This window comes from Phoca vitulina, unplaced genomic scaffold, assembly GCF_004348235.1.
Source record: "Phoca vitulina isolate PV1807 unplaced genomic scaffold, GSC_HSeal_1.0 scaffold36, whole genome shotgun sequence".
Lineage (NCBI taxonomy): Eukaryota > Metazoa > Chordata > Mammalia > Carnivora > Phocidae > Phoca > Phoca vitulina.
The window spans coordinates 18,678,295-18,695,481 of record NW_022589739.1 but is presented as its reverse complement, the minus strand read 5'-3'; the positions used below and the strand labels follow the sequence as shown (position 1 = coordinate 18,695,481).

The following is a 17,187-nucleotide window of genomic DNA, read 5'->3' as shown; positions in this document are numbered from 1 at the left end:
TTTTTTTTTGTTTTTTTTTTTTTTTTTTTTTTTTTTTTTTTTTTTAGATTTTATTTATTCATTTGACAGAGAGAGACACAGCGAGAGAGGGAACACAAGCAGGGGGAGTGGGAGAGGGAGAAGCAGGCTTCCCGCGGAGCAGGGAGCCCGATGCGGGGCTCGATCCCAGGACGCTGGGATCGTGACCTGAGCCGAAGGCAGACGCTTAACGACTGAGCCACCCAGGCGCCCCCAAAAGTGTATTTCTTGTTCGTGTTCCATGTCCAACCGAGGGAGGTAGAGGACTCTGCCCTACCGAGCGACTCAGGCCAGCTTGATGAAAACTCTGCTGGGTTGTAGGGATACCGCCTAGAACATTCGGCCACCTTGGTCTCTGCAGTCGAGGCCGAGAACCGGAAGGCAGAGCGCTGGCCCTTAAATGCTTTGGTCCAGAAGTCACCTGCAGCCCGCGGGCCCAAACTAGTCACATGGTCCTGCCTGACTTCTAGGGCTCTGGGAAACGTGGGGGAAATCAGGTTATTCGATAAGAGTAACTGTCTCTGCCACAGGAGGTATTATTTCTGTCTAACAGGCAAGAAAATCGAGGTGCAGAGAAATTAACTGTGTTGTCTGAGGTCTTCCAGCTAAAAAAGTGCTAAAGCCTAGATCTTACATAACCTCTGATTCATTCATTTATTTGGCAATTCGACAAAGGCGTACTGAATACTAACAATAAGCCGAGCACCAAGCAAGGCTCTAGAGATAGCGCAGGGGATGAAAGCAGAGGTAGCTGCTGCTCTCAGCCTGAAAAACATGTAAGTACAAGCCGGGAGGAGCACTCAGCCATACCGACACGGCTGTCGGAGGAGAGCTGTTAAGATTATTAGCTTTTCATGTAGAAGGACGGGTAAAATGGGGTCACGTCTATTGAGGCCTTGTGCCAACTACTTGATTTGTGCATCTCATTGAACTCAGGGAGCCCCATAAGGTAGTCCTTACCATCCCATTTTTAAGATAAGAAAACTGAGGTCCACTCATTGAAGTAAGATAACTAAGCTAAAGGTGAACTGTCGACCCTAACCGTGCTCGCTTGTAATGCACGAATGGTGGAAGAAGAAATTGAACCTTGCCACCCCCACGCCACCGAAACCCAGGAAAAATGCTCTCCCCTTCCTCCTCTAAACTCTCCATCCCGGCCTTCCTCCCCCAGCTCCCCCAGCATCCTGCTGGTGTCACATGTGAACACAGCTTTCAGCGACAACAGAGGAGGCCTCGTGGAGGCCAGACCCTGGGTCGGTCACTCATCCCAAGTTGGTCCCGCCTGTAGAGCTGGGCCCACAGCGAGGCTTGTTGAACTCGAGGAGGGAGGGAAGCAGTCACAGAAATGAAGGTAGTGGGACCTGACTCTGGGAGGAGGGGTCAAATCTGAGCCCTGGCACAGGCAGATCCTTCTGTCTAGAATGTTCTCCTTTCTCTCGCTGGCCTTATCTCCCCTCATCCCTCCCGTTGCACACGGTGTTATATGTACACTGACTCCGGCACTTCTCTCCCCTCCTCAGCTTGTGTGACCACCTCCTCTGGCCCCACACTGGTCCAAGCCATGGTCTCGTACCTGGATTATTGCAGTGGGCTCCTCATGGGGCTCCACCTCCATCCTTCTCTCCAGGACTCTGACACCAGTCAGATCAGAATCACTTCTCTGCTCAAAACCTGCCGTGTGCCCCCATCTTTGGCAGAGGAAAAGCCAAAGGCCTCACGGTGACCCACTAGGACCTAAATGAGCCAACCCATCTCCCGTCCCACCCCCTCTCTCCTGTGCACCCCTCACCCACGCCGTTCGCTTCTTCACTGTTCCTTGAACCATAAACACACTCCCACCTCAAGGCATAAGGCACAGACGCCTATTTTCCAGTCTTGGGAAAGCTCTTCAGGCAGAGGGATAGCACTGAACAGACCTCCACATCGCATCCGAGGGAGCAGAGCGCACATAGGCTGAGAGGTGCCCAACGCAGTGTGTTTGCGGCTTGGGAAGCGCCCCCCCCAACTCCGTGCAAGGAGCCACCCTCCCAGTCCAGGCCTTCCTGTGTCCTGTTCCATTGGCGCTTGCCCATGTGACACTTCTCTCCACCTGCTGCATCATCTGTTACTCTGTAAGCTTGTCTGTGGTCTGTCTTCCCCCGTTGGAACATAAGCTCCACAAGGGCAGGGATTTACTTTGTGCTGTTTCCTGGAGTGTTCTTACTTCTGGAACAGGCGCTCGGTAAGCACATATTGAATGAGTGAATGAAGAAACAAATACTTTCACAACACATTCCACATCGATATTTGCTTACACGCTATTGTCACCCTCCTGCCTTTATGTATGTTATTCCGAACCCTTCCTGGAATGGCCCCACTGCCCTTCTCCCCCAGCTAAACTCTCACTCTTTCTCACTCACTCCGCCCACCCAGGTGGGCCCAGTCTCTGTAGCAGCACACAGCCCCAGCATTATCCCGCCATCCCCTTGAGCCTGGAGATGTCAAGGGCAAGCACAGCTCCTCGTCCTTGAGCCCCTCCCCCCCATGCCTGGGGCACAGCTAGAGTCCCGCTACTGTTTGCTGGCTTGAGCCAAGTGGACCAGAGCAGCATGTAGAATTGCAGCCCTGGGGCTACCGCTCTCCTCCCCTGCATGTCACCTCACCCACAATCAGGAGGCAGGGAGCCCTCGCTGCCAATTCAGTCGCCTCCTGCTTAACGCCCGCCTCAGAGATCAGGAAGATGAGGCAAATGGGACACTAATGAAATGCAGAGAGAAAACTAAATCGGGAGGTGTTGCAAACACTGAGGAGGAGGGAGACTGATTTAAAAGGATCTCTCCAGTGTGGGAGGGGGAGTGCAGTGCGGGACTGCAGAACCCCGGAGTTAGTGTCCCCATGTCCCACCTCTGACACCTGCATGTGGGGTGGCCTGCATGATCCCTGTAGCTGCAGGGGCTTCACATTTCTGACTTTAAATTAGGAACCTTTTACTTGATTGACTCATTTGTTCATTCCCACCTTCCCACCAACTTGCCAAAAAAGATTTGAGTGGGTTAACAATCTTAACTTGATTAATTAATGAAGACCAAGAGCAGTTAATGCAAAATTAAGGTAGAAAGTAAGAGGAAAAAAAGGGAAGGGGAAGGGACACCTGGGTGGCTCAGTCGGATAAGCATCTGCCTTTGGCTCAGGTCGTGATCCCCAGGTCCTGGGATCGAGTCCCACACTGGGCTGTCCACTCAACAGCGAGTCTGCTTCTCCCTCTCCCTCTGTGATCTCTCTTTCGCTGTATCGCAAGTAAATAAATAAAATCTTAAAAAAAAAAAAAAAAAGGGAAGGGGAGAAGAAAAAGATTTCCAGGGCTGCTCAGAGAGGGGGTTCTGGGAAAAGGGTTACAGGTGGGGTGGTGGATGCTGATGACCTTTAGGGATGGAAAAGCTCTGGTCAAATGGTAGTGACGATGACCAGTGTTTCAGAGCATTTCACATCCACTGTCTGACCCTTCAGTTATAGGCATTGTCTACTGTCTGCCAGGGACCACCACAGGGCATTTTTTTTTCTCTGTCCCATTGAATGTTCACAGCACCCTGTGGTCTTTTAAAGCCCATTTTTGAGATGAGACAACTGAGTCTCAGAGACATTGGTCGTCTCTTCAGCAAATGTTGCTGGGACGATGGCTATCCACATGCAAAAGCGTGAGGTTGGACCTTTCCTCACACTGTATACAAAAATTAACTCAAAATGCGTAGTTGACCTAAATGTAAGAGCTAAAGCCATAAATGCTCATGACCTCAGATTAGGCAGGCAGTGGTTAGGCACACACAAAAGGGAGGAAAACAATACATAAATTGGACATCATCAAAATTAAAAATTTTTGTGCTGCAGAGAACACCATATGGGAAATAAAGATGAGCCCGGAATGGGAGAAAATATTTGCAGTCATAGATCTCACAAGGGATTTTATTGCAGAATATAAAAGAACTCTTAAACTCAGCAATAAAAAGACAAAGGGCCTAATTCAAAAATGGGCAAAGAGTGTGAATAGGCATTTCTCCAAAGGAAACAACAGAAATGGCCAATAAGCACATCAAAAGATGTTCCACATTTTTAGTCATCAGGGAAATGCCAATCAGAGCCATTGGGTTATTTGTGTGGGCCCGGCCTTCCTAATAGCGAAGCCTCCTGACCACACACCTCCCTGAGCTTGGGGAAGGGGTTACTGAGTGAGAGGCTGAGTGAGAGGCCTGGTTTGCCATTAAGGTTTTCACAGGAAGAGGAAGGAAAGGGAGGAACAGAGAGAAACAGGCAAGACAGAAGGGTCCGGCCAGGGACAGATTGCCTGTGGGCTCTTTTCCCGGTAAGAGGCAGAAATTGCCATCTGAGAAGGCTTCTCAGGGCTAGTTATGCCACTAGCCCTCTTCACAGAATGCCCTAAAGCAGTGGTTCTCAAACTCTCTGGTTTCGGGACCCTGTTTGACTCTTCCAAATTATTAAAGACCCCAAAGAGTTTTTGTTTATGTAGATTATGTCTATCAAAATTTGTCATGCTAGTGATTAGCACTGAAAGAAATGTTAAAATCATTATTTATAGCTTATTTAAAGTAATAATAATAAACCCTTACATTAACATAAATAACACATTTTTCATGAAAATGACTTTTCTACCACAAACAAAAAATGTATAGAGTGGCATTGTTTTACATTTTGGCAAATCTCTTTACTATTTGGCTTAATGGAAGATATATCTGTTTCTGCATTCAATCTGGAAAACTCCACTGTATACTGATAAGAGAACAAGGATGAAAAGGGCAATATTTTAAGTAGTCTTGACCTCACCGACTTCCCGAAAGGGTCTCAGGGACCTGCGAGGATCCCTGAGCCACACTTTGAAAGCTGAGCACGAGAAGTAAGGTCCAGCAGAGAGTGCAGAAGAGGTGTCTGTCAGCCTAGTAAAGACAGGAAGAGAAGTGAGGACAGTCTGAGTGGAGAGGTGACAAGAATCCGCCTGCACGGAGGCCTGGCTGCCCTGGGGAGGCCTCAGGTCTCAGGCCTTTTGCACGTAATATTCTCTTGCCTTCTCCATCTTAGTCTATTGGCAAAATCCTCCTTGTGCTTTAAGATTAACTTTGGATGCACCTGCCTCTGGAAAGCCTTTCTTACCATCCCTAACATCCTCAAGGCTGAGTTAAGCCCTCCTCCACACCCAGCACCGTGATGGGTGCTGGTAGGGTGAGCATTGTAGCAGGGGAGTGGCTAGGAAGTTGAGGCCTACTGGTGGAAGCCTTGGGGTCCCAGGCAGAGGAGCTGGGGCCTTTTGCTATTCTTGTTTAAGAAGTCAGAAGCCACTGGAAATTTTTTCACAAGCATCTACTTGATGGTGTACACATTTATATATACAGAGGATGGCAGTCACCAAAGGGCGGAGAAAAGTGATCCGCTACTAATTCTAATTCACTATCAACTAAAGGAATTCCAGCGATCTAGAAGAGAATGGGAAATGAGGAAGAAGAAGGAAGAATGAAACTAACAGCTAATTGAGCACTCACTCTGTGCCAGACATGCATCATGTTTATGTAATCATCAGAGCAGCTAGGGCCATCTTCCCCATTTTACAGACGAACAAACTGAGGCACCTTCCTCCCTCCCCTCCCCAAGGATCCCTTGCTAGTAAGCGGCAGAACTGGGATTCAGACACAAGTCAGTCTGCTTCTAAAGCTCGTAATTGCTTTTGCCACCACGCCACATGGGCTTGGCACCGTGTGTCTGACCCCGAGTGTTTACTGCTACCACCCTGCTTTTTAAAAATGTGTTTCTATCATTGCTTTCCAAATACACCGGTTCGCCCTTAGAAAGTTGAACAAGAACACCGGTTATGCCTCTTTGTTCCACCATGGCAGCTTCCTGGCACATAGCAGATAGTCCAGAATCTCCGCTTTTGTATTGCTTTCTTCCCATAGAAGACATGGCCACAGTGGAGATATTAACCCAGTGGAGATACTCATGAGTTATCAAGTGGTCAGGCCCTGCCCAGAACTGGCCATTCTGGCTGGAGACAGGAACCTGGGAAGTCAAAGGGCTTGGAACAGATATGTTATTCTTCTCAGGATCAGGCTGGAGAAATAATCCTCTGCAGCACACCCTAGTTCTTCAACAAATACTCAGTGTGGCGATCCAGGCTGAGGAGGCTGAATGTACGGTCGCATCTGGTGCCAATTAGGTCAGTTAAGCAAGGGTAAAGGAACATTTATTGAACTCTTACTGTGGGGTAGTCTCTAGGCTAAGCACATTGCATGTTTTTATCCTCATGATGAAAACCTTTATGTTTGGGGCTCAATGAGATAGGAGTATCTCCATTTTCCAGTGCCCAAACTGAGACACAGGAAAGTATCTTGCTCAGGGACATAGATGTCCTAGGACATGGAGGAGCTGGGGTTTGAAGCTGGGTCTGTTTGGGAACATCACACTGTCCTCCCCGTGAAGAGAAAATGCGGAGTCTGCAGGGTGATTCATGAGGCTCAGTGGCCACTGAAACCCTTGTGCTGGTGTCAGGCTTGTGCTCCCCAGACCATCTGTCCTCCCTGGCTCCTTTTCTCTTCCTGAGTTTGCACTTTCAACTTTTACTCAGAGCATCTGGCATGACCACCACTCTACCATGCCACCATCATCTTTCAGCACCAAGTATCAGCTTCGTCAAATTCCTGGGCCACTTGACCTTAGGGAGAATGAGATAGGAGGAGCAGGTGACTTATGAAATCCAAAAGGTGTCACAGATTGAGCTTGAAACCCAAGAGTTCCCTATTTGCCCAAAAGAGGAATTCCTCTAGGCAAGCTCTTCTGGTCCCAGCCTTCGATGCTTCTTTGGGAAGCCGGGTGTGGAATTTTGCCCTCCCCGAGGCCTGCTGGGGATGGGGTTCACAGAGCGACACAGCCACTGCTCCAGAGGTGGCTGTCCTTCTGAAACCCCTTAAATATCTTTGTTTCCCTGTCCCCATCCTCCCGTGGTACTGCTGCTTCGCGGCCCAGGGTATGCAGAATGATCACAGAGCCATTGACCAGCCGCATGCCTGGTTGATTTCCAAATGGGAAGGTCAGTGTCATTATCCTTGGTGGATTCAATGACCAAATCCTCCTCATGGTAGGGCTCGCTTCCTGCTGCTACCTGCATCTTCGGCTGCACATCTCAGTGGCCAGCTCAGCCAAAGCAGCAGGTCGTGGCCCGGAGGCCCCTCTCTGAGGCTGCGGACCTCCATCGCTGCACTGCCTTGACTTACCTGCTGGGAAGTGGATGTCTTCAGACCTCTTCTACCCCCCCACAGCTTTTGTGAAAGTTCCCTTGGTGGAAATGAGCAGTAAGTCAACATCTGTGAGCACAGAATCCTTTGCCTCTTTGGATTCTAAGCATGGCAGAAAAGCCGAGTGTGCAGCAAACGCCCCGGGGGTGAGAACGGACATTCGTTGAGTACCTATTACATGTTAGCGACTGAGCTCGGCATTTCACCGTCCATTTCCCCCTCACAACTACTGGTGAGGTAAGCACTGTTGTTTCTGATTCACAGATGGGGCCGTGGAGCCTCAGAGAGGGTCAGGGACTTTCAGTCACACAGCTAGGAGGTGGGGGAGCCCGGAGCTGAGTCAAGGTCATCTGCTGCAGGACCCAGCTTCCCCCCACTGGCCTGAAACCGTAACGGGAACCGCAGCAACGAGAGGTACTGTTCGAGGCGTGCTTGCTACCATCCGGACTTGTATTAGCTCATGCAATCCTTTTGTGACAACCCAGGGGTGTTAGGTACTCTTATCACCCCCATTTTAGACACGAGGGACCCACGGTACAGAGAAGTGCTTTCAGAATGAAAACTTTCCCAAAGGGTATTTGGAAGGTGAGCCCCAGTCATCTGCCAGTTTGCTGCTCTTTCATAAATAGCTCTTGTCTAAAATAAGCACAGGCCTTGTTCATAGAAGGCACTTCATGTTTGGTTATTGATAATTAACTTCACAGTATTCTTAGCCGCCCCCCCCTCCCAAAACTGGAATGGCTATTCTGGTCGCTGTTGACAGCCTCTGTGGGCCACTGAGCTGCCGCTTGCCACGGGAGACTTCTGATAGGTCAGAGAATCCTGGTCCTGGATCCCAGATGTTAGAGTCCAGAGCAGAGACTCTGGAAACAGACCGGTGGAGACCAAGCATGGCCTAACAGCTCTGGACTCTGGGCCAGTTACTTAATGCCTCTCTGCCTCAGTTTCCTAATATGTGAATTGGGTATAATAAGAGCCCATGCCTCAGTGGGTTATCACAAGGATAAAAATCATATAAAATGCTGATAGTCAAGGGTAGCACAAAAAAACAGGTGCCCAATGACTGTGATCGGTCATATTTTAGAAGATTGGTTTATAGAGTTGGACTCCTGAGGTGATCTAGGTCTACCCTTTCACTTGCAGATGAGGAAACTGAGGCCCAGAGACAGGTGGTGATTGGCCCAAGTCACACAGCATTTTCTGATTCCAACACCCAAGTTTATTCCAAAACTGTAAGCCAGATTTAGAACAACAGTCTGGAAGAGCCCATACATCAGCCTTCCTGTTTCTAGAAGTTTTAGTTGGTTATCTTTCAGTCTGCTTTATTTTCTTTATTGTCTTTTCTTTGTTTATACTTTCACCACTTTGACATATTTCTTTAAATATTGTACACATTTCATTTTCTGCATCTGATTATTTTATTACCTGTTGCTTTCCTAGGTCTGATTGATTTGTTCATTGTTTCTGCTCTCTCTTGCTCATGATGGCTTGTTTTCTCACATGCTCTGTGATTTTTTTAAATTGTGCTTTTATGATTGCTAAAACTTTGTGCGATTCCTTTGAGGCCTGAGTTGAAAATTCGTTGCTCCAGAAAGGGTTTGCATTTGCTTCTGCCAGGTACCTGGAGGAACCACCAACTTGGGGTCGCTTTAAACACTCAACTTGGATTGGGGTTTTTTGGGTTTTTTTTTTTCTTCCGGCCACAAAGTAATACGTAGTCAGGTCCCAGACCCACATGAGGGCCATTTTGTGATTGGAAATTCTCAGCCGTTTAAAAATTTTCCTTCCCCTGTGCCCAGGCCTAGGGTCAAGTTTCCTTACTGCCTCCACCTGCAAGGTGGGATTTTGTGTTTTTCTGATTCACCCTTTCCCCAAAGGGTAAATGTCTCCTATCTGAGTCTTAGCCATAAGTGAGAGTCTCCGTTTCCCTTCCACCTTCTGAAGGACTGTGCCTTTGCTTCTTTCCTTGGCTCTTTAAGACCAAAGGCCCCAGGTCACTGAGGAGCGGCAGGTGCCCCCAGGCCCATCACCCACTCAGTGTTTGGGAACCTCTATGAATTCATGCTGTCTCATGGTTATTTTGACCTCTGAGGATTTCCTTCTCTTTCCTGACTGCTCAGCTCTGTATTTAAAAATAAATGTGTTTATTTAATCTGGCATTTTTCCATACACTGTGTTAGGGTGAGTCATCAGTCCTACTGTTGGAAATACAAGTGTGAAGTGGCCACCCCTGTCCTTCATTGGTGGGAGCATGACTTTATCAGTTAGGGTTTCCCTGATTATTACTGGTTGACAGTTTATCAGATTTTTTCTCCAAGGTCCACAACGTGTGCCCAGAGAGCCAGGGGGGAAGTTTGCATACCATAGGCCAAGTCCATCTCTCATAACATCCACTTCTTTCTGAGATCTCATCCTGTGCTCATCTCAGTCCCCACAGGGGCCTTGATCAAGAACATTACTGTAGATGTTGCCCAATGAAAACTCTGGTTTCATGAAGGTGCCCAAAGGGTGCCACATTCTGAAGACATGCCTGCATGCTGTTGCTTGATCCAGCCATCCCTGATGTGGTCTTTGCTAAAGCATTAACCCAGTGCAGCAGAGACAGCACAAGCGATTTTAAATTCATTTGCCCATGAGTTCATCCACTCCACATTCACTGAGCACCTACCACATGCTGTGCCCATGTTAGGCTCTGGGATACAGAGATGGATAAGGTGGAATGGGGCTTAACCCAAACTCAGGTGGGGATGTCTGGGCAGGCTTCCCATAGGAAGTGGCAAGTGAATCTAAAGTATGAGGAACAGATAGCAATTCTAGACGCAGAAAGGCCATGTCCCTCAAAAGAAAACATGAAATGCTCCCCTTGAGAAGAAATGGTCCAGCTAATTTTCCTTTCCTGTTCTTAGTCTGTGGGTAAGCTTTGCCCTCTTCCGCTCTGGGGACAACACTCTGAGAACCACAGGTGTAATTTATACATTCTCAGCAGGGGCACTATCATTCACAAGGTGGTGAAATTGGTTCTTGGAGGGCTGGGAGTGAAAAAAATCTTTATTACAAGGGCTTGTGGTCCTCCAACGGGCCAGTGTACGTACACAGATATATTGTATATCTGCAGTATCAACACTTATAGGAAAGGGAAGGGAATTGGAAAAACAAATGTCCATAAGCCTTTTTGGCGGGGAGGGGGGGACGTGGAGAAAGGCTAAAAGCCTCTAATGTAACTGTAAAAGCAGGTAGCATGACAGCCAGACATGCCTGCATCCAAAGCTGCCTCCCTCATTTAACAGCCTGTATAACCTTGGACACAATTAATTTCCCCAAGCCTCAGTTTCCTTACCTGTGAAATGGGATAACATCTCCCCTCACAAGGCCGTTCTGAGGTTTAAGGGAAATGATACGTGTCGGTCTCCTGGCACTTCGTAGGTACTCAGTGACTGCTATTAGGGGCGAGTTCCCTGCCGCCGCCCAGCCCAGCACACACATTCAGGAGAGGGCCCAGACTGGATGAGATTTGTTGAACGAGCGGTTTCCAGACAGTCACTGCTGCAGGCCTTGAGCATCCGCGCGGAGGAGAATTCCCTTCTCCGGGACCGTGTGAATGTGCAGGGTCCCAGAAGCTTTTGGAATTATCTGAGAGAGGGATGGGGTGGTCCATGTGACTTATCAAAGACAACAGTTTCTGGTGCTTCCTTCAGAGATGCAATTAATATTCAGCCTGTTTAGAGCGATTAACGTGAGGGAAGCCAAGACATCCAGGTGGAGTTAAAGCTTATTAATGATTGTCTTTTAAGGGGAGAGTTTGGGGTTTTCCCGTGGGCTGTGAGTTAATTTGGGCGCCTCAACGTGGTCTCCTGGTGTCTCAGGCCTCTGAGCCCCCATTTAGGGAAGAAGCTGTTGACCCAGGCCCTGCCTGAGCGGGGTGTGAATAGAAGGGAGGGACGTGGGGGGAGGGGATAGCAGGGGCCTTGGGGCAGGAAGGTTTGGATGGCCCTTCTTTGTCCCCCCGCAGCTCCATGCTTCCCTCTGTCGCCTCACTGTTGCCCCGAGATGGCCTGTGTAGATGAGAATTCCCTGAATAACACCTGGCACGTAACAGGCCCACATCATACATGTGTTGGATGATTCGCTTTGGCCCCACCCCATAATTACAACTAGCATCACTATTTCATAATGTGTTACGTGTTTTACTGCATTATCTCCCTTGACCCTTACGGCAGCTCAACTATTCCGTTCCTTCATCAGAATCGTCCCTGTTTCATAGATATGGAAGCCGAGCTAAGAGAAGTTAGGATGTTTTCCCAGATGACTGAAGCGCAGAGCCAGGGGAAGGGCGGGCTCCTAACCCTGGCCTCGCATCCACCGCCCTAACTGGATCTCCCTGCGGTCAAGGCCGGCTGCCGGGTCAGTTCTGAGCCCCAGTGCCGGGCGCGAGGGAGGGAGGGCAGAGCCCTCGGGTCCAGCACTGAGCTCTCTGTCTCCCTCCCCACCCCCCTTCCAGCCCCGCTGCTGCCTCCATGCCCCCCGGGGCCTGTCCCGCTCAGGCTGACTGGCGACACGCCCCCTCTGTGTCAGTGACACACAGCCAGCAGCACCCAAGCCTGGGAACCCGGGAGCACCGCCGCGCCCCGTAGAACCGGGCGGAGGGACCTTCTTCCCGACACCAGCTCAGTTTCCCGGCAAGGCCCGTCCTCTGCAGTGGGTTCGTTTTCTCTGCTCAGAGTATGTCAGGGCTGGGCCCAGGGAATCCAAACGTGGCCTGGAGAAATGCCCTGCAGCTCCCGCACCCCTGCAGCCTCAGACTGCCCGCCTTACCCTACCCCCACCTACCACCAGGGGAAGCACACACACACAAGACACGGAGTCAGGGGGCACTGGGGACCAACTAGGTTAGAAGATAAGAATCTCCCGCTTTGTAAAGCACACTGTGGTTGGCCAGTATTTTCTGGCACCTTCTCTTGTTGATCTTCACAACAGCCCTTTGCAGCAGTGGGGGTTGTTGCCGTCTCAGCCAGGAAGGTGAGGGTGTCCCCCAGGAGGAAGTGCGGGGCTGGAGGGGCCTTTGATGTCTGCTTGCCCCGCTCCTCCCAGCCCAGGCCCGGGGAGGAAGGCAGTGTTCTGCAGCGCACACAGGGGGCAAGGGGCAGACCCAGGGCTTGAACCCGGACCCCGCTGACTGCAACAGCTGTGTTCTTCCCCTGCCTTGTGTGGGCACGTCTCAGCGAGGGGAGACTCTGGGCAGCCGCTGGGCCCAGAGCAGGGAGTAAAATCTGGGGAGACTTGAGGAGCAGCCAGATTTGGAGGACTGGCCATGAGGCTTTATTGCACTTGCGCCTTTCCTCGGAGGCTGTGGAACAGGTTCTGGTCCAGCCATGCCCAGTAAAAGAAGGAAGAGGCTCAGAAGAAAAGCAATAAAAGCAAGGAGCTGGGCCTTCAGAGATGTTGAGGTGGGAGCCCAGGGTGACCCTAAGATAGCATCCCTAAAACAGAGGTCTGTTTGTGACCCTCTGCACTTAATGATTTTCCGTGGTTCCCTTTGCCCTCCAGAGGAAGCCCACACCTCTCATTGTATCATAGAAGGTCCTGTATGACTCCCTTTCTCAGAAAAGTTTATCATAAACAGCAAAGGACTCTGGGTTCAAATCCTAACCCTCCTCCTTCCCAAAGCGTATCCCCTGGAGCAACTTTCTTTCTTTTTATTATTTTTTTTAAGATTTTATTTATTGGGGTGCTGGGTGGCTCAGTCGTTAAGCGTCTGCCTTCGGCTCAGGTCATGATCCCAGGGTCCTGGGATCGAGCCCCGCGTCGGGCTCCCTGCTCTGCAGGGAGCCTGCTTCTCTCTCTCCCACTCCCCCTGCTTGTGTTCCCTCTCTCGCTGTGTCTCTCTCTGTCGAAAAAATAAATAAAATCTTAAAAAAAAAAAAAGATTTTATTTATTGATTTGCCAGAGAGAGAGAGAGAGAGAGAGAGCACAGGCAGGGGGAGCTGCAGACAGAGGGAGAAGCAGGCTTCCCACTGAGCAGGGAGCCCGAGATGGGGCTCAATCCCAGGAGCAACTTTCTTCACCGCCCGGTGCCTCTGTAACTTTGTGTGTAAAACTGACATGACTATAATGTGTCGCTGTTGTTAGGATCAAGTGAGGTAACACAGAAAGCTCTCCGGGGCCCACCTGCCCTAGGCCCACCTGCCCTAGACCCTTGCCTTGCCCGGGCCTCTCTCCCACAGCAGGGGGCCGCGGAGCCCATGCTGGCTTCTGCACCCACATTGCAGTTCTCCGGGCACGAGGGGGCATTTCTGGGTGTTTCCGCTGGGACCTCTTGCAGGCAGGGTGTCTGAGGGCCAGGCCGCCCCCAGTAGGTGTGTATAGCGTGAATCTGTCACTGTTCCATGCTCTGCCCAGGACCGAGAAATTCATAATTGGTGCCGGAAAAGGTTAAAGCTACTTGGGCAGAGGGGTAGGAGGCCCACTGAGGCCGGGGCTGCACCTGGCAGCAGCAGATACTATCAGGGCCTCATTATCCACCCACTGGCAACACCACCCCCCAGCTTGAGCCTCAAGTAAGAGCATTCCCCATCTTTTGAGTTGCCTTCCAACAGAAGACACTCTCTATTTCCAGTGCCACTTCACTGCACTTCCACCTTCTTCTCAAGGGCCTTCAGGAGAGGCCGGATTTCATTCTTTCTACCTGGAGCACTACCTCCTTTTTTTTGTGATTTCCCCAGTTAGGAGCAGCTCCCCACCTACACGCAGGTTGGGGAAAGGGCTTTGTAGCCAAATGGGTGGCTGCGCTAGAAAATGGCCCCAGGGGCTGAAGGACCTGGACGGGCTTCCTTACACCCACGAGAGGCTTAGAACCTCAAAGCAAGTAGGTGCCCAGGTCCCACTTCCTGAGGGTGCCTGACCTGCCGGGGGCCCAGAACCTTGGTCTCAGGTGTCACCCCGAGCCGTGCACCCCGGGCTGCACAAGGCTGGCCAACGTTAGTGATATCTTTTTCTACCTTCCTTCATTTCGATTATGAAATATTCTTTGCATCAAAAAGTAGGGCAAATAGTACAGTGAAAATCCAGATACCTACCACCCAACTGAAGAACTAAGACATTAGAGTATGGAAATAGCCAAAACCTGGAACTCGTCCAGGTGTCCTTCACGAACTGAAACCATCTGTGGTACACCCATGCCGTGGACACTCCGCAGTGATAAAAAGGAATGAACTAGTGACACCTGCAACATCTTGGGAATTTGGGTAGGGGTGGGGGGAGCTCAAAGATGACATAATGTCATGGGTCCACTGATAAGACAGTTTCAGAATGAAAAGAAATGTGAAGGTGGAGGTCAAGGTTAGTGGTTGACAGGGTTTAGGGACAAGGCTCGGAGTCCAAGGGGAGTGGGTGGGGTTAGAAAGGGGAAGACAAGAGACCCTTGCCGTGAAGGAGTGCTCTCAGTGTCCTGACTGTGATGGTGGATGCACCACCTCTACCAGCCATAAAATTGTGTAGAACTGGACACATACATACACGAATACATACAAAACTGGGGAAATCTGAATATAATTGGTGGACTGTATCAATATCAATATCCTTGTGATAGCATATTATGCCATTTCGAAACGTTACCATTGTGGGAACTGGACAAAGTGCGTAAGGGATCAAACTTTAATTAAGAGAAGAAAAGATGTTACAAGTGACTTCTAAAAAGAAACATTATAGATACAATTGCATACCCCATTGCCCCCACGCCCACCCCCACCCCCACCCCATCTTATTCCTCTCCTTCCTAAGAAGCTGCCACTATCCAGATTTTGGTATTGATCATTCCCATGTTTTTATATTTTTACTACATGAGTGTGTATACAGAAGTAATGGATAGTGTCCTTTGGTATGTTTTTAAACTTCGTATACGTTGTATCTTTTGGAATTTACCCACTGAGTGTAATCCATTGTGTGATATAGCAGAGCTCCTTTACTTTCTTTTGTTGATGGATTGGTTATTATTTCCAGCCTTTTGGGATAAACTACCCACGTTCCCTTGTGCCCTGTGCAAGAATTTGTCCAAGTTATACCCAAGAGGCACATGGAATGTCTGGGTCACAGGGCATGCGCATCCTTAGTTCTAGAAAACACTGCCAAACTTCTTTCTAAATTATACCTATTTATTCTCCCTCAAGCAGTAGGTGAGAATATCTGGGGCTCCGCATCTTCACCAACGTGGTAATGTCAGACTTTAAAATTTTTGCCAACCCAGTGGGTGTGAAATAGTATCCTCCTGTTTAAATTCCCTTGGCATCTTTTCCTATGAATCATGATTTTCTGTGCCCACATCCTATCTCTTCTACCCAGGCTAGAATTTCCTAGTCACAGGCTCCTGGAGATAGGTACCTAGCACACAATAGGGGCTCAAGATTTGTGTAATGAATGGAAAAAAGGAATAATTCTAAATGCCTTCACTTGGGAGAATCATAGTTTTCTTTTTCTTCCTTTTTTTTAATATGCATAAAAAATAACATATTTGTTGAGATGTATCATATAATGCACCCATTTAAATGATTTTTAATTAGTACATTCCCAGAGTTGTACAACTATCACCACAGTCAGTTTGGGAACATTTTCATCATTCCCCCCAAATACCCATACCCCTTACATTCACTCCAGATTTCACACTAACCCCCAGCCCTAGGCAACCACTAATCTGCTTTGTCTGTCTGGATTTTCCTATTCTGGACATTTCATGTAAAAGGAAATTTACAATTTATGCTCTTTTGGAACTTTTTTCACTTAGCATAATGTTTCTAAAGTTCGCCCATGTTGTAGCATGGATCAGGACTTCGTTTTTTATGCCGAACCACATTCCATTGTATGGATGGACCACTTTTTATTTCTCAATTCATCAACTGATTGACGTTTGCGATGTTTTCGTCTTTTTTACTACTGAGAATGACGCTGCTATGAACATCGACGTACAAATTTCTATGTGGGTATATGTTGTCATTCCCCTTGGGCAGATACCTAGGTGAGGAATTACTGGATCACATAGTATCTCTAAGTTTAAGCATTTGAGGAAATGGCCAGACTGTTTTGCAAGTGCCTGTGGCATTTTACGTTCCTACCGGCAGTGGAGCAGAGTTCCAATTTCTCCACATCCTCCCCAATCCTTATTATTACGTTTTTTTATTATAGCTCAGTTGTGGGCTTTTGAATCAAGCAAGCTAGGCTAGAATCCCAGTTTTGCTGTTTACTAGCTATGAGATCGTAATTAACTTCTACCTCCATTTTTTTTTTTTTCCTCTGTAAAATGGAATTAATAATAACAACCACCTCTCAGGACAGTTGTGCGGCGAGATTAAATAAAACAATAGGCTTGTAAAGCCCTTAGCACAGTGTGTGATTCAGACAGCTCTCCTTGGAACGAAGTAACAGTGACAGCTTATTATTATGGGCCTCCTTTAGTCCACCGGCTTTCTGCCTGGGCTGCTCTTAAAGTCACCTTGTACCTCTGAGAGCACCTCCTCTCAGCTGGCTGGGAGCTAAGCTGTGAGTGAAAGGCCCAGAGAGCTGCCCTTGGTTAATGCCCAGAGCTTATGGCAGATGCCAGAACAGTTCATTGTTAGGGCAATTCCCAGAGCCTCCAGGGGCCACGACTATGTGCTGCCCCACCCCAGCGGGGGCTGACAAGGTGACTTCCCACCCTACGTGGGGCAGAGGGGCCGAGAACCTTAGCAGGCCCTGGTTTAGGAAGCCTCAAACTGGGTCTGAACCACTTTTTATGTAAATAGGTTTTCCCCCTCCTTTTCTTTGGCAGGAGCCCTAATTTTCATGCTATCATTTTTGCAGCAATCGCAAACATGATCTGTACACGCAGGCATTGTATGAGGGGAGAAAGATGATTACTTGCTGATTGCTACT

General features: G+C 48.9%; 1 protein-coding gene across 3 annotated transcripts in view; it reads left to right on the top strand.

The window, feature by feature from the left end:
- The window catches only part of TENM4 (teneurin transmembrane protein 4), a 1,359,030-nt gene that overhangs the window by 877,542 nt on the left and 464,301 nt on the right, over nt 1-17,187 (top strand). The window lies entirely within an intron of this gene.